The sequence below is a fragment of the Hemiscyllium ocellatum genome, chromosome 16 (genome assembly GCF_020745735.1).
Source record: "Hemiscyllium ocellatum isolate sHemOce1 chromosome 16, sHemOce1.pat.X.cur, whole genome shotgun sequence".
NCBI classification, from domain to species: Eukaryota; Metazoa; Chordata; class Chondrichthyes; order Orectolobiformes; family Hemiscylliidae; genus Hemiscyllium; species Hemiscyllium ocellatum.
The window spans coordinates 25,507,960-25,529,682 of record NC_083416.1 but is presented as its reverse complement, the minus strand read 5'-3'; the positions used below and the strand labels follow the sequence as shown (position 1 = coordinate 25,529,682).

Genomic DNA, 21,723 nt, shown 5'->3' with positions numbered 1-21,723 from the left:
GATATCACCAACGAAATGAGGTGAACAGTGGCAGTCATGGGGGCGGAAGGGGTGTGTTCGGGGAGGAAGTTCCACTGAGTGACGTAGCGTTGGCAGCAGCGATCAAGGGGGCGGAAGTGATATGGTGGGTGACATTTGCGCAGGTGTTGGTGCTTTTTGCAGAGGCCTGTGTGTATTGCTAACAGACTAAATCTGGTTGCTAAATCTACAAAATCTAAAAATGAAAATTAAATTGATCTTTATTCCACATTTTTGAACCCATTGCTACTATTTCGTTAAAATCCTTCACTCAGGACAGACTGACTTACTTTACATTGTGGTCTTCATTTTTTCTTTCAAATTTCATAGCCACTTTTCTCTTCTATATCCCATTGTGTTCATCATTCCTTATTCCGGGATCCTTTATTAAGAATGTTAACCTTTTTGAGAACAGATATGCAAATTATCTATGTAGTTTTAATGTAATCAACTTCAGTCTTCTAAATGTTTGCCCCAATGTCTCTATAACACTAGTTGATTTTAATTGAAATCTTAATAGCATCCTGATTATATCAATTGCAAATTCACAAATTCTCAAAATACAATAGCTGTTGTTTTTCAAATCCAGCTTTATCTGCACAATTTCGTCATTCATGGTCTCCTTCATAACAATATTTTACTAAATACAGCTTCCATGCTAATAAATGCTTGATTTTTTTTTTTGCAAGGAATGATTGCTGTTTTAAAGATTTTAAACCAAAAATTTGAAACTGGTGGAACTGCCAAATTTCTTCACTTTGCTCTAATTATTATCAGAGAATGTAAATAACATTTTTGTCTTTTCCAGGCACTGCTGAGGTGCATTCACTATCTAATATTGTACAACTAAAGGATTCTCCAAGCAATACATTCATCACTGAGCTGAATCTTCTTATGAACACAATGTCCGATCCACATCTCCATACTAAATTTGCTTGGCAATATTGTCTTCTGCCATTTCTTCAGCATGTGATTATTTATTCTTAATTTTATTTTGCTTTAATCTGATTCTCAGGTAAATTTTTACTTTGTAAATGTTGCAATACAGTCTTCTCCCCTTGTCTTAAAGACTTTTAAACTGCAATATAACAATCTCCATTTGTGCATTGCTTGATGGAGATTTTCCTCTATCTTGTGGTAAGAGTGAGCATTTCCTGCTTCTTGCACACAATGGGTGATTCCCATCTTCATGGCCCAACACACAATGTTGGTCTTTTTCCATGACTTACTCAAATAAAGCCTCATGCCTTAATAAATTCTTCCTGCTTGAACCACGGTTTAAATTATGAATTTCCCATTCAAAATACAGCCCCAGTAGTCATCTACATCATTTTATCAGACCATGTCTATTTAGGCCTTTAATTTGCTCCTTTATCACCTTAATTTTGATTTAGTGAAATTACCACTGCTACAACCTTGATTTTAAAATTATTTCCATTACCCTTGAATTCCCTACCATAGCCAGTCTCCAATTGTTCTGATACCAATGCGCATCATGAGTTATACACATTCCTTCTCTAATTTCTAGCCCATCAATTTAAAGTTTTTACCTTTCCCAACATATGTTTTCAACTTGTGGAGCTCTACAATTGTTCACTTTGTGGATGAACCTCTAATCCGGATTCCTTCAACAGAACCTCACTTCTGGATGACATCTGTAACTGCCAGATGTGACCAGCTTCTATCTCAAATGTTCTTGTGCTTCAATGGAGATCTGAAGTAAAAAGGTTTTGCCACTAAGTGAGTTCTTCATTGTTACTCTTTCCACAAGATTGTCTGCAGGCCATTGGACTGACTGTTGCATCAGCTGCTAATAGTCTATGTATGAGTAGGTTTTAAAACCTGTAAAGATTTTAAAACTTTCCATGTGGAAAACTGCACCCAACCCATCAGTACAGCAATCCATTCCTCTCTCCTGTCTTTATCTCACTCTCCCGTCTACGCTAGCCTTCTAAACTACTTGTAGTAGTGAACACTGTATTCTGACACTTAACAGTTATTGAATTTATCGTTATTAAAAACTCGGAGATAAAGTTGCTCCTGAATGCTACACTGAATTTCTTAGTGACTTTTATTGATGAACTCTTGTTGTAGACTTCTCTGGTAGAAATATTATGTGGGGGAGACCTGATTTTGTAGGAGAGCACTCAAATTACTACCAGGTGAACATTAAAAGAACCTCTTTAATTTGGACACTTCAAAAGTAAATGGGGAATTCCCATGGGCTTAAAGTCAAAAAGGAAAATATTTTCTTAGTATCCAATTCACTGTTCATTCCTCAGCTAAAGCATATATAAACAAAATTAATAGCAGCTCCTCCAAATACTGTTGTGCGATGCACAAGCTTGCAGTTCTGAAATAACAACTGCCTATTTATTTCAGCATAATTCTTCATGAGTAAATGTTGATATATCTGAGAAGAAGGCTTTATCCAAACTTAAGACTATCTTTTGAACTCATAGCAAATAACACAATGGTATCATAGGTCATTGCTTACAGATCCAAGAAGTTTTTCTCCTCCTATTGTTAGTTCGCTATTTTTTTTTCAGTCTCTGTCTTTCAGTGTACATATTATAATAGACTTTTCCTTATAGACCTATATCCGAACCTATTAACATTAAGTTTAAAAAAAATCCAATGCTTTGAAATATTTCCCCAATTTCTAGGCACAAAGAAATATCACTTGAATTGCTCAAGATCTCTTGATAGGCCTGTATCATATTTGTGGTTCAGTTTTAAATTTTTAAGATCTGTAAATGCTGCAGACGGTCATTGAAAAGCAGGTTATTTAACTTAATATAGTCAAATCTTTATAAAGAGCTAACCACTGCTGTTGAAGTATTTAAATAGCCTAGAATGTAAGTGTTTGTGAGCTTCCTGCCTTGCAGCATCTGATTGATTACATTTCCTTTATACAGATAACAGGGTACATCACAGGCATTTACAAATGCTTCAATGTTACTACAACTGCAACAGAAATTGAAATTCTGTAATTTCAATATATTAATTAAAATTATAAATGTTTGTGCACTTGTATATACATATCAGCCCTATTATAATTTTATTTCTAAGATTTCTTGTCAGATTAATACATAAAAGTTAGAAAGCTCTGTATTTGTAGTGACCTGCTCTTAGTGAAAATAATCAAGCTGTAAAGCTCTATTACCAGACAAAAATAGAAGCAGCTTACTTTAATGAGATTTCTGGCTCGTGCCCCAGCTGTTCAGCACAAACTGCTCTCCTTGCTCCACGACCCACCAATTTGTGGCCTTGCTGGTGTTTCAATTTCCTAAAATGCAAAGAATAAGCACCTTGCTTGCCCGTCTATAAATGTCTACTTCCCTCCTATAGTTGGATACACGCATTGTATAGTGAGTTGCAGTTTGAACATTTTTGTACCAAAACACGGTGTACATTTTTCAATTGAAGCTAACAGTGGGGAATCAAAATAGTTATATTAAAATTTAAAAGACAGCTGAAGAATATGGCAGACAGTTTAACATTTATTTGGGTGACAGCTTTGTAACACTCATTCATACGGTAAATAAAATAGAAATATTAAAATATAAAAAAAGGAACAGGAGTTTTATTTTGATAAGGAATGAGCAAGAAAGCTCAACAACCTTGTACATGCTCAACTTGAACCAGGCTTTGTTTTATTCTTAAAATAAGAATGAACATACTTTTGAAAAGAGAGGTGGGACCAGGTTTAAACCAGACCATCCTTCAAATTTAATCAATTCTTAATCCACAATAGTCATTTTACGCTGACATTTGCTGTCTGTTTCCTGTGTTATTCCTGTAATGCAACACCCTATTATTCTCCCAGTTGTATTGTCAAACTTGTTAAAAATTTTATAGCGAACCATTTACAGATTGGTGTAACTTTAAAAAAAATCATTTGTCTTTAAAACCTAAGATATAAATATAATGCACATGAATTTATGTTGAGTGAAGCACGTTTGCAGCTGAATGAGATTGATGTTAGATTCTTGTAATGGCTGATCATACAGAATCTATGATAAAATTATTTGTTCACCATTGCCTACAACTTGTAGTGATATCATTTGTTTTACATACATTTCTCCAAAAATACAATTGACACTTTTTTTAAAAAAAATGTTGCGTTAAATCACAAGTTGTTACAGTTTAACTAGAAATGTCTCACATGACATTACTGCTGCATATTTGGTGCAACAAGGCTATAAGTGTCATTTTTCTACTGAAGTAATTGTAGCATGAGGGAAATGTTGTAACTTAATCTCAGCAGGCTAAGAATTATGGGTCAAAATAAGGCAAAGTGGAAATCATCTGCTCTTTGAAGAGTTAAGAAGCAGTAGTACTCAAAGAATCAGTCATACACATGGAAACTGACCCTTCGGTTCAACTAACCTATGCCTACCATGTTTCCAAAGTAAACTAGTCCTATTTGCCTGCGTTTGGCTCATATTCCTCCAAACTGATCCTAATCATGGACTTATCCAAATGTCTTTTAAATGTTCTAATTGTATATGCAGCACCACTTCCTCTGGCAGTTCATTCTATACATGAAGTACTCTCTGTAAAAACAATTGTCTCCACTCCCAGCTATCTTTAAAAACTTTCTCCCTTCATTTTAAAAATATGCCTCCTAGTTTTGAACTCCCCCAACCTAATGAAAAGACCTTTGCTATTTACCTTACCTATGCTCATAATTTTATAAACCTCTGTGCAGTCACCACCCCCCCCCCCCCCCCCCCCACACCCCTTCCCTTTGACCCTAAACATGTATGCATTTAATGGACTTCCAAAAACATCACTATTTTAAACAATTGACTTTATTGCATCTAGCTTTTGCTTGCTTCAGTGTGACATTGCAAAACCTGCGAACATGGTCATGGCACAGCCCTGTAGTTATAATTCCTTATTCGTTTTCACCCTTGGAAGTGTTGACTCCTTGCACAAACACAACTCGACAAGCACCAGGTGCTCTCTAGTCTTTACCCAAGTGTCAGCTATTCAGGCGTGAGTCTTGATAATGAGCATTAACATGATATTTGACCACTGAGGGCACCACAGCTGAGCCCAAATCTGTCCTCAACCAATGCTTTAGCAAAACCAATTTCAACACAAACCACTAGATAGCAATCAGGAACAAAATATTGGTCCAATTTTTCCTCTTTCTATCACAGGGGCACTGAGGCCAATTAATCGTGGTACCCTACTGTCAACCCAGCTGAGATCAACTAACTCAACACAGCCTAAAGATCAATCCTGTGATGTCTCTGATCTCTACAGCTCAACTAGTCTAGTAAATAATCTCATTCAATCATCAAAAGAAAAGCACCACAAGTCTACACATATACATACAACTTAATGTGGAGCATTTGACAGAACATCCTGTTTTTTTTTCTCCTCACTTCACCTCACAAAAGCTTTTCTGCAGATATTACTGTTCAAAACAATGTATGACTTTTACATATAATTGCCTTGCACTATATTAGAGTCCGAAGAATAAAGGCAATTTCTAGTTACTACCATAACCTTTTTTTATGTAATCAACAATTGATAAGAATTTTCTACATCAATTAATTGTTGAAAAATCCTTATACTTTGTTTTTACTAATTTGCTATGATTTGTAATTACAGCATATACCCCAGACATTCTCAAGGAAATAAAAAGGAAATGATATCCATATGTATTCACTGTATTTTGAGTATTTCCTTCACTCTCAATATTTCATTATAAGATTAAGGTAACATATAGATTGACTGCATGAAGGTAGGTGTGAGATGTTACATAAAATCAGTAGTAATCTTCTTGCGAGTTTACGGAAAAGTCAAAAATAGGGTTGCAGCCAGGGTGGTAAATTCACTTTCTGATAGCACAACCTCTTTTTGGGATAAGATGTCAAACTATTTTACGAGGAACCATCTAAATACAAGTTGTTGTTATACAGTTCACTCTTCAGAGGCTTAGAGAATACTTTATTAATAAGCCAAGGAAGTCACTTCATAAAGAGGGGGTAGCATGGCCAATTTCTACTCCTGGCCAGACTGACTTTCAATCTTTAATCAGTGCCCCTCTGCCCTGTGATAAATTAAGCGAATGGGAGGACTGCAGATGCTGGAAATCAGAGTCTAGATTAGAGTGGTGCTGGAAAAGCACAGCAGGTCAGGCAGCATCCGAGGAGCAGGAAGATCAACGTTTTGGGGAAGGGATTTTGCACAAAATGTAGATTTTCTTGCTCCTCAGATGCTGCCTGACCTGCTGCACTTTTCCAACGCCACACTAACTTGTGATAAATTAGATTATGCCATCCGATCTCAAGCATGGCACGCACAGACAAACATTCCCCAAAAGGGACAAAGTAGTGGCTACTTAGTCCACAAAAACCATACCTCACCTGATGTAACCTTATATCACATGAGAGTTAGAAAGCATATATGCTCACTCAGTGAATATAATTTGGAAGAGAATGTAATTCTAGAAAGTTAGCCTTCTAATGAGCATGCATGATATATAATTAATGATAATTTTTGAGGCAGCAGGTCAGAGGTCCTGGAGGGTGAAACAGTTGCTGCTCCACATTCAGACCTGGGGTGCTGCTATTTCTAGGATGGCAACTGCTAGGGTGCCATGCCCTTTGAAAAGATTTGAATTTTTAAAAATACATCCTGGCCATAGCTGTCAGATCACCTTTTTGGATGCAACACTCACCCTAGCCACCCTGGTCAATTACCAGCAAATCCCATCAAGACATTTGCACAGCTTTGACCTTAGTAGAGAGCTTGTCCACAATGGGTAACATCCCAGCAGTATCCAGTAGGTTGTTCAAATAGCAGCCTGCAGTACTGCTTGTTCCTGGGGGAATCAAGGTAATCTGTACAGCACTGCTGGAAGTGTTATATGCAAACAAGTATCTCCTTATTAGTCAAGGAGCCAGTACAGAGAGTAGGCCAGCCAGCAGATACTAAGTGTGAGGGTCAATGTCATGGGTCAAGGAAACTTCACAAACTGAACCATTAAAAAAAAATCTATAAAATAACAACAGGTAAATTTCCAGAAGATGTGCAGAAGTAGGCTATACTTACATGGTAACACAAAAATATTGATGAGATAGAGCTACTACAATAAAGAAATCAATGTTTTGCTTAGGCAAATTGATAATTCAATTAGGGGTTTAATTTTGGCAGATTCAAATATGATGCAGATTCTGAAAAGTAACAAGTCCCAGTTGAATATTCTCCACTATCAAGGAAGAATCAACAGTACAGTAATGGTTATCGTACTAAGTAAGCAGCATGACTGAGGAAGTGAAAATGTTGGTTTTTACCAGTAAAGTGACCACAGGAAATGAGTGGAAGCATGGAGTACAGCTTTATAAACTTCAGCACAGATTAACTGGCAGATTGAGAATAAAATTTTGCTTGCATAGCTTGAAAATAGACTTTAAAAGACTCCATGTAAGCACCACTGAGGTGGAACAACCAATGTTTACTGATATAGGACACAAGCAAGAAACTAACTGGCACAAAGATCCAAGATCCTGTCAAGATTAAATTGCCTGGATTTGAGATACCAGATACTGCAAGAGAAAAAAAAAACACCTGTTTTAACAGACCAACAGTATTTTTCATGAAGGACATTCGTGAAGTTAAAGATTCCTCAGTGATGTTAGGGACGTTCTTGAGATTAAAGATTCCCCAGATGATGTTTACTGTTTCAGCAGGTCACCTACAAATGAAGTTTAAGGGGTTAAGCATTCTCCAAATGATGTAATGAACCAAATGTTTGATTGAACAAGAATTGCGTTCAAAGGGCATTCAAGGGAAAAAATATAAAATTCCAGTTTTAAATTTGGACAACTTTGCTGGATACAAAATGTCCAAGGTGGATCACATGATTATATTTCCAGAATCTTATAAAAACCCTGCATTGTACAGACATTCCAGTAAAAACTGACAAAGGATTTGAAAATTAGGCCTGCAAGCCTTCCGTTGCTTCCTCTCCTGACGTACCCAACAGTACTCTTCCACGGACCCTCTTATTCGTTTGGTGGAACTGGTCCTCACCCTCAACAGTTTCTCCTTCAAATCCTCCCACTTCCTCCAGATGAAAGGGGTAACCACGGGCACCCGCATGGGCCCCAGCTATGCCTGTCTCTTTGTTGGCTACACAGAACAGTCCATCTTCTGGAGTTCCACCAGCACCAATCCCCACCTTTTGCCTTCGCTATACTGATGACTATCAGTGCCACCACCTGCTCCCATGAGGAGGTTGAACTGTTCATCAACTTCAACACATTCCACCCTGACCTTAAATTCACGTGGACAGTCTCTGAACCCTCTCTCCATTTCCATCAAAAGGTGACAGACTTAACATTGACATTTTCTACAAATCCACAGACTCCCACAGCTACCTGGATTATACCTCCTCCCACCCTGCCTCCTGTAAAAATGCCATCCTGTTCCCAATTCTTTCGCCTCTGCCACATCTGCTTCCAGGAGGACCAGTTCCACCACAGCACACACCAGATGGCCTCCTTCTTGCAAGACTGCAATTTCCCCTCCCATGTGGTTAAAGATGCCCATCTCATCCACATCCTGCACCCCCACCCCTCTAACCTCAACAAGGACATAACCCCACCACTCCTCACCTTCCACCCTATCAACCTCCATATAAATCACATCATCCTCCGACATTTCCACCACCTACAAACGGACCCCACCAGAGATATTTCCCTTCTCACCTCTAATCGCTTTCCATAAAGACATGATTTGAGATGCCAGTGTTGGACTGGGGTGTACAAAGTTAAAAATCACAACACCAGGTTATAGTCCAATAGGTTTAATTGGAAGCACACTAGCTTTCGGAGCGACGTTCCTTCAAGAGGTGATTGTGGAGGGCTCGATCGTAACACAGAATTTATAGCAAAAATTTGCAGTGTGTTGTAACTGAAATTATACACTGAAAAATTGATTGTCTGTTAAGCCTTTCATCTGTTAGAATACAGTGATAGTTTCACTTCTTTCATGTGTAAATCACAAAACCTTTTCTTTTAAAAGTTGCATTCTCGGGTTAGCTTTTAACAATGGTGATAGCTAGACAATATGTTGAAGGTGTTAGCCCCCTGTGTTCTCTGTCTATGACCTGATGTTTAGATTGATTCCTAATCTAAAAAGTGAGATAACAGAGTTTTACTTAAATTCATGCAGTTTTTGAGCAAAGTACAACGTAACTCTGCAAGTACAAATTCACCACACAAAATATATATATGTGTGCATTTACACATGAAAGAAGTGAAACTATCACGTATTCTAACAGATGAAAGGCTTAACAGACAGTCAATTTTTCAATGTATAATTTCAGTTACAACACTGCAAACTTTTGCTATAAATTCTGTGTTACGATCGAGTCCTCCACAATTACCTGATGAAGGAGCGTTGCTCCGAAAGCTAGTGTGCTTCCAATTAAACCTGTTGGACTATAACCTGGTGTTGCGTGATTTTTAAATTCCATAAAGACAGTTTCCTCTGCAACTACTGGGTAGGTCCACACCCCTCCCAGCGCCTTCCCCTGCCACCACAGATCTTCCCCTCCCCTCCCCTCCCCCCCAAACTGACTTACCTTCATCCAAGGCCCCAATGGAGCCTACCACATCCAAAGCTTCACCTGCACTTCCACACGTCATTTACTGTATCTGTTGCTCCCGACAAGGTCTTCTCTACATTAGGGGACTGGCTGCCTACTTGCGGAGTACTTCAGAGAACATCTCTGGGACACCCGCACCAATCAATCCGACCGCCCTGAGGCTGACATTTTAAACTTCCCCTCCCACTCTGCCGAGGACATGCAGGCCTTCTCCATCGCCACTTCCTTACCACCCAATGCCTGGAGGAAGAACTCCTCATCCTCTGCCTCAATCCTTCAACCCCACGGCAATGTGGACTTCACCATTTCCTCATTTCCCCTTCCCTCATCTTACCCCAGTTCCAATATTCCAGCTCAACGCCATCCTCACGACCTGTCCCATCTGTCAACATTCCTCTCCACCCTCCTCTCTGACCTATCACTATCACCCCCACCTCCATCCACCTATTGCACTCTCAGCTACCTTCCCACAGCCTCCCAACTCCACCCCCACACCCTTTCCTCCCCCAAGGCTCCCAGCCTCATTCCTGATGAAGGGTGTTCGCCCGAAATGTCGACATTCCTTCTCCTCAGATGCTACCTGACCTGCTGTGCTTTTCCAGCACCACTCTAATCTTGAAAATTAGGTGTCTGCTTCCAGCCAGGTCTGGACAAAAAAAAAGCCAAGACCCATTTCCCTGAAATGAATGCTCATGCTTTTATATTTTTCTCTCTTGTCCTGGTTTCCTTATTTTTATCAATGTCTATATGTGTTAATTGAATACTGAAGCAATTCCACACATTTGAATGTTTTGTTATTAAATATTGACTTTGATTTCATCGAAAACTATTTATTTGGTTTTCAAATTCATATTTTGGGAATAAACTAAGTTTGAGAAATATTATTTGATTGAGCTCATAAAAGCACAGGAGTTAAAAAGGGAAAAGGCTTAATTCAAACAATACTCCACAGTCTCAGGTTGCAGAATGGAAAAGCAATCACGAGCTAAACCTTACAAAATGGTCTGACCAAAACATGATCATTGGTACAAAATGTCTCAGATTTGCATGAGAAGTCCAGGGAGGCTTTTTCACAAATTCAGGAACAACTTGCTGCATCTTTTAACTATGTTCCAGACACAAGATGAGATTGTTGTTAGGCAGCAGGGATTTGCCTATTATTAAGGGAAATTATTTATTAACTGACATCATGCCTCATACCATCCTATCCTCAAATGCCACAAACTGGATGCCAAAATTCTCTACACACAAGTCAGAAAGAGTAACCTGATGACCTCAGCTTGCGCTTGCTGCAAAGACCCTCTATGTTTGACACTAGGTATAAACATCTCAGGTCAAACTCCACGGGTACCAATCAATGCACCACACATCCACAGACATACAGAACAGCACATCAGATGTCAAAGAACAGATGTTTATGACCACATCACCAACCTACTTACAGGAGGCTTCTGCATCAGGATGTACAATAACTATCATTGTAATTTGCTGCAAGGAGACTATGCTCAGGGACATGCACTAGACCAGGCTATTTCTCTAGTCGGTTTCCTCTTAGTACTCACTTAGTCTACCAGGATATTCACACCATCCCTGACTTATCTTGCCTGTCTTTTTGTGCTTTACACCTCAGTCAGAGGCACCAGACTCTCAGTACTGCTGCATTACAATAGTGTTTAACTAGTGCAAGACACAAGCCAGGAAACTTGTCATGGAAGTAAAGAGAGAGTGATCAGGGTGTCCTGGCACAGTAAATCAAGGGCAGCCTCTAATACCAGTCCAATAGCACGAGGACGGTCATTTGAGACTGTTAGAGTCAGGATCCTCTCTACAATAGGAATTAACAGCCCATTATCTGTCTTGATTCATTCTGTACTATTGTGGGATACTACCTTTTGGAGGTAGATGGGTATTAGGAAAATTCGAATGGGTGGCAAATTGTTATTGTGACATGGGTGTGTGTGTCCAAGTAAGAGGATAGGCAGAACAGAGGACATGCAAGTTGGTGGTTGGGGTGGATGAAGGAAGATACCTCAGATACTAGTAAGACTGGTAAAACATGAACCTTGGTGAGAGATGGAATGTGAGATATCAGAGAGAAGATGGTGGCAACCATTACTGACCACCTTCTTATATTATTGTGCGCTTTAAGGTTTGAGGCTGCAAAACTAAAGTTGGCACCAATGGTCCAGGCTGGCATGGTCCAGTGTCACTGCCTCCATTAACTGATCTGGGAGGAGTAAACATCTTGTTTTTGTAGCATCCTGTCCACCAATACCTCCGCAGCCCTGCCTGCAAAGCAGGGTACCAATTTTACCTTCTCTACCAGGTTGGGACCAAATATTAGGAACAATGCAGGGCAGCTCTATTCTAACATTTTTTTTGTCTGGGAGCACAACACTTAAAAGATGGCACTTGAATCAGGAATGTTGATTCATTGCAGGATATACTTGGAGTAGTGTGTTGTTCCAGATTGGGCAAATTGTAGAGTGGTGCAAGAATCAGAGGGGGATATCACAGGCATAGGGTGGGTAGTTATTGACGAAAAGTTTGATAAGATACAGTAATGATCTTGCAAGTCCTCATGAAGAGAAAAGTCTTTCAAAAAACTCAACAAAACTGACACTTAGGCAAAAAAAAAGGAAGCTCCAGCCCCATGATTCAGATTTACTTCCATTCCCCCTTTGTTTATGACACAATGTAACTTGTACTCTATGGGTATCATGCAATAAAATAGATCTGATTTAAGACAAGAACCTCTTCTCACTAGTCTACCTAGTGGATTTCTTCTACCAGTTGACAAAGCAGGTTCAGTAGATTCCAGCCTGAAAGAAGAATGGTAGCAGAAAATCTACCTTATGTCCATATAACATGCACCAGACTTAATTTAGACTCACCATTACAACAGCGTGCAAACAGAAAAGATTTTGAGGTCATAATCAGACCAGCCATGATCTTATTGAATAAAAGAACAGGCTTGTGTTCTTGTGATTTAAGATTCTCTTTAAACCCTCACCCTTGAACAAATTTTTTGATTGTTCCTCCAAATATACCTTTGCTTGGTTAGCAATTTTCTTTTTCTGATCTTCTGTGAATCATTGCAGTGTTTAAGTTTTGGCCCGAAATGTTTTCCTGCTTTTCGGATGCTGTTTGACCTCTGTGCTTTTCTAGCTTCAGATCTATTGACTCTTATTTAACGGTGTTACTGGGTGTGTACATTTTTGTTTTTTAAAACTGTACAGTGTTCTACGATACTCTATACTAGTAAACATAACAGCTGTACTTGCTAACTACCTACTTTATTTCTCACATAAACTCATTGAATTTCTCTCAACTATTTATCATGATGCTATCTTCCTAATTTAAACTTCATTAATGACTGTAAGATAGTGATCACAATCATTTCATTGGCATATTTAGGCTAACTATTATACAAGCTTTAAGTCACAATATCCAAACAGTCTATTGTTATCACTTATTTCTACACTATTTCTGAGAGATGAGTTTGCTCTCTCAACCATTGCAACAAGCTAGGCTTTGCTTTACTGATTCATAGGCTTATTGTTTAAGTCTGATCCATTCATTCATCGAATTTTCTAGACCTGATCTGATGAATGATTTTACTTTTTTCTTCATAGAATGCTAGAATGGAATGTTGACTAACCTGAAGTTCCACAGTTATTCATACCATGTCATCTTCTGTCCCTATTCTCATACTGCAGTGCGGGCAAGTTCTTCAGTATTTTCTAGTGTACCTTCCACTACATCAGCAGCAAGGAGTGTACCTACTCTGTTCATGACAGTGAAAAATCGAAATGTCATTTACTGACCAAAGGAAAGGAATGCATTATATTATGTGTGTAGCCTACTGCATTACAATGCTTAGTGAAATAAAAATTGCATAAAACTGCAGTATGAGTCACACAGCAAAACGACTGCAGTATGATTCATGTGCTGTACTTGTAGAAGCCCATCAGCATGTCAAATCTATACTACATTTAGCTTTAATGTAGTCACAACACAAAGATATAGTTCCCAATTTTTCAATCTGACCAGGACTTGGACAATTAGTGGGTCAGGAGAGTGGCAAAGCCATATAATATCACCGGTATGCGAGCCAGGTAATTGTAAAGCTTGACATCATTTTTATGACTAATAGGCTGCTCGGCCGATTGTTTCTTGAGGCAATCTTCCATTTTTACAGTGAAATTTCTGGCAATTAAAACACAAATATAGCTCTAAAACTAGGTTGAAATTTTCTTCTTAATTTGCTTGTTGGGAAAAGGATTAAGTAGCAGAATACATCACAGGGCTGCCCCAACACAGACAATTTCCAGGAAGTTGTCATGGAAGCCAGGAAAAGGAGAGAGGTGCTGATGCCTAGCACCTATATAAAAATGAATATCCAATAGGTTTAGAGGTTGCTGGAAGGGTCAGAGTTAGAAGTATCGGCCACAGGATCAGGGATTAGTATAAAATGAGGTTTAATGGGAGCATTGATAATTGGGGATTCAATGATGGCAACACCAATGAATGTTAAGAGGTGGTGGTTAGATTGTTTCTTATTGGATATGGTCATTGCCTGTCATTTTTGTGGTGTGAATATTACCTGTCATTTGTCAACCCAAGCCTGGATATCGTCTTGCTCTCGTTGCAGTTGAACTTGGACTGCTTCAGTATCTATGAATTAGATTAGATTGCCGACAGTCTGGAAACAAGCCCTTCAGCCCAACAAGTCCACATGGAACCTCCGAAGAGCAACACACCCAGCACCCCTACATTTGCCCCAACACTGCAAGCAGTTTAGCATAGCCAATTCACCTAACCTGCATCTTTGGACTGGAGTACCCGGAAGTAACCCACGGGGAGAGTGTGCAAACTCCACACAGTTGTCCAAGGCAACTGAACCCGGGTCCCTGGCACTGTGAGGCAGCAGTGCTAGCCACTGAGCCACCGTGCTGCCCCTTTTTTCCTGCCAACTCCCACTGAATGATGCTGAACATTGCGCAAACAAGCACACCCAACTCTGATCTTACGATGGAGAGAAGGTCTTGATGAGACAGCTAGAGGGGTTGGGCAGAAGACACTATACTGAGGAACTCCTGCAGAGACATCCTGGAGCGGAGATGAACAATCTCAAACAACCATAGCCATCTTCCATTGTGCCAGACATAATTCTAACCAGCAGAAAGTGCTCCTCCCCTCCCTTCCCCCCCCCCCCCCTCCAACCAACACCTCGATTCTCATTGACATCAAACAGCCTTTATAAAACTGGAGCCATATGGTCAAATGTGGCCTGGTGTCAAGGGCTGTCATTCGCACCTCACCTCTGGAATTCAGCTCTTCAGCAGACTTAAAGAAATATTTATTTATTCCAGATTGGAATTCTTTTCTCAGAACTTTCAACAATTTGATCACTGGAAAGAAACTAGAGAGCAAAACAAAATAGCACCATCTCAAGAAGTTTCAAAAATAAATTGCCCTGCCACTTGCCAACCCAATCAGAATCTGTTCTTTCTGGATTGATCAATTCACATTTAATCATCTGCCAATTCTAAGCATAGCAACAATTCCATGCCGATTTGTCTGCAGTGTCCTTAGATTGGTAAGTAAGGTGAATTGTTTTTCCAGACCAATTCCCAACATGCCTTGGTTATCTAAAAAAAAATGCAAGAACTGTAAATGCTAGAAATCAGAAGTTTCTGGAAAGTTCAGCAGGCATCTATAGATAGAAATCTGAATTAATATTTTTGGTCCAGTGGCCCATCCTCAGATCTTTGGTCAAACAAGTAAGGGTAGAACTATACACTCAATTGTAAGGCCCTGGGGTGCATCGCTGAACAGAGGCGCCATGGAATGCAGGTTCATAGTTCCTTGAAGGTGGAATTGCAGGCATCCAGGGTAATAAAGGCAGCATTTGGGTCACATACCATTATTGGTCAATGCATTAAATATAGGAGTTGGAAGGTCATGTTGCAGCTGCACCTATTGGTTGGGTTACTTGTGGAACAGTGCATACAATTCTGGTCTCCTTGCTATAGAAAAGATGTTGTGAAACTTGAAAGAGTTTAGAAATTATTTACAAGGATGTTGCCAGGTTTTGAGAGTTTGAGCTGTAGGGAGAGGCTGAAAAAGGTTGGAACTATTTGCTCAGGAGCAGAAGTTGAGGGGGTTCCTCACAAATATTTATAAAATCATGGAGGGGCAGAGATAGGGTGAATAGTCAAGGTCTTTTCCCCTTTACATGCAAGGGAAGTGCATTTGCAGAATGAGCTGCCAGAGGAAGTGGTGGAGGCAGCAACTACAAAAGGGCATCTGGATGACTACATTATTAGCAAGGGTTTGGAGGAAGATATCCCATTTGCCAACATTTGGTTTAAGATCAGATAAGGATCTCTGGTCAGCATGGACAAATTAGACCAAAGAGTCTATTTCTATGCTGTACATCTCTTGATCTTCGGAGCTTTTCCAGCAATTTCTGTTTTTGTCTTTATTCCCTTCTCTCAAAACAAGCTGCTGTTTAAAGTACAATTCTTAACTTTATCTCCCACTTCTAAACAAAGAGGTGAAATTTAAATAAAAACATCTCTTTCAATGATGGTGGAGTCCAACATATAAGTAATGTGAATTCCAGTAGTGAGATGAAAATGTTGGTCACAAACATCAAAACAGTATTTGATTGTGTGAGAAAATCATTGAACCCTCAAAAAATTGAAGTAAATGGAAATTGGGGGAAAATTCTCTATTGGGTGGAGTTCTATGTACTCTAGATGGTTGTGGTTGTTGGAGGCTCATCTTAGACCAAGCAAATTACTGCAGGCATTTCCCAAATGTAATGTTCTTAGCCCAATCAGCTTCAACTACTTCATCAATGACCTTCCCTCCATCATAAAGTTAGTAGATGAATGCACAGTGTTCAGCACCATTCACTTCATCTCAGATATTGAAACAATTCATGCCCAGATAGAAGATGCACAAGATAATGACAATCTGCTACAAGAGGGAATCTAACAATCTTCCTGTGGCATTAACCATTACTGAATCCCTCACTAATCAATAGCCAAGTGATTATTATTGATCACAAACTCAACTGGGCCTTCCATATAAATATTAGGCTACAAGACAGATCTGAGGCTAGGGATTCTGTGGAGTATCTCACCTCCTGACTTCTCAAAGTCTGTCCATCATCTACAAGGCACAAGTCAAGAGTTTGATGGAATTTTCTCCACTTATCTGGATGAAGACAGTTCAAACTTGATAATGTTTAACATCATTCAGGACAAAGTAGTTTGCTTTATTGTCACACCTTTATGCATTCATGATGCAGAGAGTGAATGTTAATGATAATAGTGTATCATTTAAAAAAAACACAAACACTGCAATATCACCTTAAGGCTTCTTCAAAAGCACTTACCAATCCCACAACCTTTATTGTTGCGAAGGGGAACAGATGCATGGGGAAACCACTACTTGTAAGTTCACAAGCCACACTTCTTCATGACTTGGAACAATGTAACCAATCCTACATCATCAACAGGTCAAAATCATAGAATTCTCTTCCTAACAGCACTAAGTGTACCTACATTACATGGACTGCAATAGTTCAAGAATTTGGCTTATCATTAACCATCTTTAGTTGCCCTTGAAAAGGTTTAACTACTAGCCTTGCCGGCAGTAGTCATATTCCACGAGTGAAAACAAACTGTACATCCTCAGGTGCATATCAGATACTCCATAATATCTTGAATTAAACAGTCAGCTGGAAGGATTTACGAATGGAGAAACTTCCATTATGAGCAAGTAGAAACACACTTGATGGACAATTTATTGCTTTAAACAAGATAAATGTGGTATTGGAAGGCCTACCAAGACATTGCAGCACCATGACTGAAAGCATGTAGGAGCCCACTTGCAGTTTGCGCGGTGACACCTCAGATCAGTTTGCAACTTGTTTTACTACTGCTGCATCTCCTGACCCTATAACTCTATACAAAATCAAACTGGTAATAATTGTACCCTTAGTCATTTAAACATTTCAGTTAGAAGCAATCTGGAAGTTGGAAAAAATCTCCCAGCAATTCAACAGCACAATACATAGAGGTCCAAAGAACCAACTCCCCGCGACCCAGTGTTCCTTTAACTATTGCTTCAGCGGCTCTGAAAAATACAAATTTTACTAAATTTCACCGCAGTTGAATGCAAGGCGAGTCTACATTAAAATCAGATCAAGACATCATAGATCTAGATTTTTTTAATGTACTCGAAGTGAATGCCCAGCGTTGATGAATGCCTGAGCTGATTCACAGAGTATTACAGGTAAATGGCAGTCAGCTGAAACCTTGAATAGATTTTAATTGTGTAGCCTATTGATTCCTGCTAGGTTTTAAAACATGTGCAGTATAAAGTTATAGACATGTTCAGGAACACATTTCCAGTGTGTTCATGCATCACCCAAGTTTGACATTTATGACTTTGAATTGCCACAATTTTAAATCTGTGTTTTTCTGGATTATGAAGAACTGTCCAATCCTGTAAGCAGATCTCTTGACGGAGGATTTTCCGCACTTAATTTTGTCCAGTCTCCTGTTAAATAAAAGATTGTAATAGACCAACATAACTGTTTACACAGGTAACCACCACATGCACTCTTTCCAAAAAAGTGTTATTGGGTCAGGAGATGCAGCAGTAGTAAACACAAGTTGCAAAGCACTTTACTGACTCAGCCATAACTTCTAGCCAATCATTAAGCACATGAAAAGTCAGTTTACAACTTTCAGTAAGAACAGTCAATCTTCTATGCTCTTCAGAAAAAGTGGGGGGGGGGGGGGTTCTCTACAAAAATACTCAAAATTAGGCCATTCAGACTTTTGAAAATCCAGACAATTTCCAACTGCCACTTATTAAGAAATAACTCCTCCTTCATATTTGATGGAAAAAGTGATTGATTGTTGGAGGTTTCTGACACTTGCTTTAAATCTGAAATAGTGGGGAAAAGGGCATCCACAGATTGGAGAAGCTGGCAGTTCACACACTAATATATCAGAGTTATTGCTCTTTATGTGTTTGAAAGATTCCTCAGTGCCTTCTATGCCTAAGCTCCTCACTGCTCTTGGCCACTTGCAAAGTTCCTTTTTAAAGTTTCATTTTCTGACAGTGGTATAAATTGAGGTTATAGATGAGGACCCTTTCTCACACCTAGCCAACCTTGAACACTTCAAATCACAATTGAAAACAAGATGGCATCAGGCATTTGGCATTTGCTTATGAAAAAGAGAAGTGCAGAATTTAGCATAACTTTAACAATCTAGCTTAATTAGCATCAGCTAAAATGCAGGCTGTTGCAATACTACTAAATGCTTTTTAGGGCATTGCTACATTGCAACTTTTTGTTGGTTAAAAAAATTGGTCCCATGATACGTCTGACAGAATTAACCTACTTCAATTGGTGTAATTAACCTTTTTCTTGGTTCTTTCCATCACTTTTGGTATTACCTAAAACTGGTTAGGCGTCAGTGAAAATACTCAGTGAAAGGGAAGAAACCATCGACACACTACTGTCAGCATTGAGGATGCTGATGTTCCAGAAAAGAGATTCTTCTACTTTTCTGAAACATTATTGTCTAACCCAAGTATCAATGTATCTATTGCGCCACAATGTTTCTACTCAACAAGATGAGTTTTTGAAAAATATCAAGTCTCATTTTCTTTTCAATTACAAAGAATTGTTTTAATTTCAAATATTGTCCTGAAGTACACATTGCTTTAATTGCTGCGGAATCAAAACAGTGAGAAGATCTTGTGGTGTAATGATAGCATTCATAGCACTGAGCCAAATGATTGATTTCAGGTCTCACTGGAGGACGATGATCAAAGGGAGGTATGATCAAAACAATTGGTTAAGAACTTGTATATCCTTCTGAAACATTGAAGCCTCTACTCTACATCATTCTCTATAGCCCCAGGCTCCAATATGCATGGAAAGCAACATAGCAAAGTTGGACTCCTTTTTTTTTAAAATGGGGGAGTGGGGAGGAAATGGGGGTGGATCTGGCTGGACAGCTGGTGTAGATCACATTGGTCCAACAACCTTACCTGTAATGGAAGCCTTCATACGGAGAGTCACATGCATAGCCAAAAGTACTGAAGATTAAATAGTTTTGAATACGTAACTTAAAATTTTGCTCATGGGATATGGACATTGCTGGCAATGTTCACATTTATTACACAATTCTATTTAATAATCCAAAAACAACAATAGACACTTCAAAACTGTGATGTAGGCACTCCCCAGTGTTGTTAGTGAGTTCAGAATTTTGACTCAGCAATGGGTAAGGATGGCGTTTGACTAGTGGATACTTGGTGGTGTTCCCATGCAACTGCTGTCATTGTCTTTCCAGGTGGTAAAGGATGCAAGTTTGAAAGTTATAGATACAAGATTTAATGAATAGACAGACGAGCCATTGTGGAGTGTTGTGACGTAACTAAGTTCTCAGTAATCAAAAGATTAGAGACACTGCTGAAGGTTGGCGGTAGAGCAGGTTACAGTAAGAGATGTTTGCTGTAAGACCCTTGAATATACAGTGTTAAATACACACTTTGAAAAAAATACCTTGAGGTCTGGTATGAACTTATTTGGACAAATGGATACATACTAAAACAAAAAAAAGAGTCTAAAACGCTTTGGCAATTTGCAGCCATGCTGATTTTAGATAGAATATGCCACAATTACGGTGATGAGAGTGAATGTTTAAAATTGTAGATAGCCTGCCAATCAAGCTAGCTGCTGTATACTGGATGGTAGGGAGCGTCTTGAATGATGTTGGAGCTGCACTCAGAGGAGAATAGAGCGTTCCATCACACTCCTAATTCATGCCTTCTGCATTGTGCACAAGAATTGGAGAAGTCAAAAGATGAGCTACTCACTGCTGGATTCCTAGCCTGTGACCTGCTCTTGTAGCTCCAGTATAACTCCAAAATGTAAATGATTTATTAACCACAAAAGTCATAACACAATCCAGCAGATCCAAACCACAGCAATGTGTATAATGCAAAGAACATTGAGTTCTCAAATCTAGAGGTAATCCTTTCTGAGCCATCTTACTGACTGAAAGAGTTTGTGATCCTTGCAAACATATAACACTTTCTAATGATCACATTAGCAAAATAAATCACAATTGGTTCAACCTTTGAGGCATTTTTAAAATAAATCTCATTAGCTGTTGGCAAGTATGTAGCTAGTTTTTTTTGTTTAATTTGCAACGTTTTGGACTTGCTAGCCAAGGCAATTCAAGGATTCAGCAAAATTATGTTTATATCCACAAATGTTTAGTGATCATGATAACCACAGAAATGACTTTAATGCTGTGACTATTGGAAATAATATGATTGAATAATATTAGTTGATATTGTGCAATGGTAAATATTGCTGTTTCCTTGATATTCTGGCTTATGCCCTCAATGTTGACTCTCCTGCTCCTCGCGTGCTGCCTGACCTGCTGTGCTTTTCCAGCGCCACAGTTTTTGTCCATGATATTCAGCTGAGCATGTTAAACCATTGTGACGAAATAAAATCAGAGCAGTTTCACATGATTTTCTTTTGGACAAAAAAAACTGGTTCAACAGCAGAAACTTTGATTATAACTTTGGTAGGTGATGAGTTAATATTCTTAATTTATTAGCAAATTAATAGACATTTGGGATACAAATGTACATATCATTTAATATTTTATTTGCACAGGTAAAATGATTTTCTTCTATCAACTTCCTTGATGGTGGCTGTGAATTGCACACCCAGAAGGATACAACATCAGTGCAGTATTCTTTACTTGTGCCTGAAATTGTAATATGCGGAGTTTGTTTTCAATAATCTATTATTGATATCAGATCCTGATATCGTTTCAGATATAAATTTGGCATCAAGCTCTTTAACCAAGAGCACGGGTATATGAAATGCAGCAAGCAGCCACAGGAGTCTGAAGTTATTTGAGAGATGGAAGTTTGAGAATGTAGATGCAGCCACTTCTTTCGGTGTCTTGCATCTGATTGGTACATACTAACTACAACAAATGTGGTTC

General features: G+C 38.9%; 1 long non-coding RNA gene across 2 annotated transcripts in view; it reads right to left on the bottom strand.

The window, feature by feature from the left end:
- Positions 1 to 321: 321 nt before the first annotated feature.
- Positions 322 to 21,723, bottom strand: part of LOC132823355 (uncharacterized) — a 37,873-nt gene continuing 16,471 nt past the window's right edge. For both annotated transcript variants that reach the window (XR_009645535.1, XR_009645536.1), the window contains exons 2-3: positions 3,209 to 3,307; positions 322 to 419 (exon numbers count right to left, since the gene is read on the bottom strand). This is a non-coding gene — a long non-coding RNA (uncharacterized LOC132823355). The remainder of the gene's footprint in view (positions 420 to 3,208; positions 3,308 to 21,723) is intronic.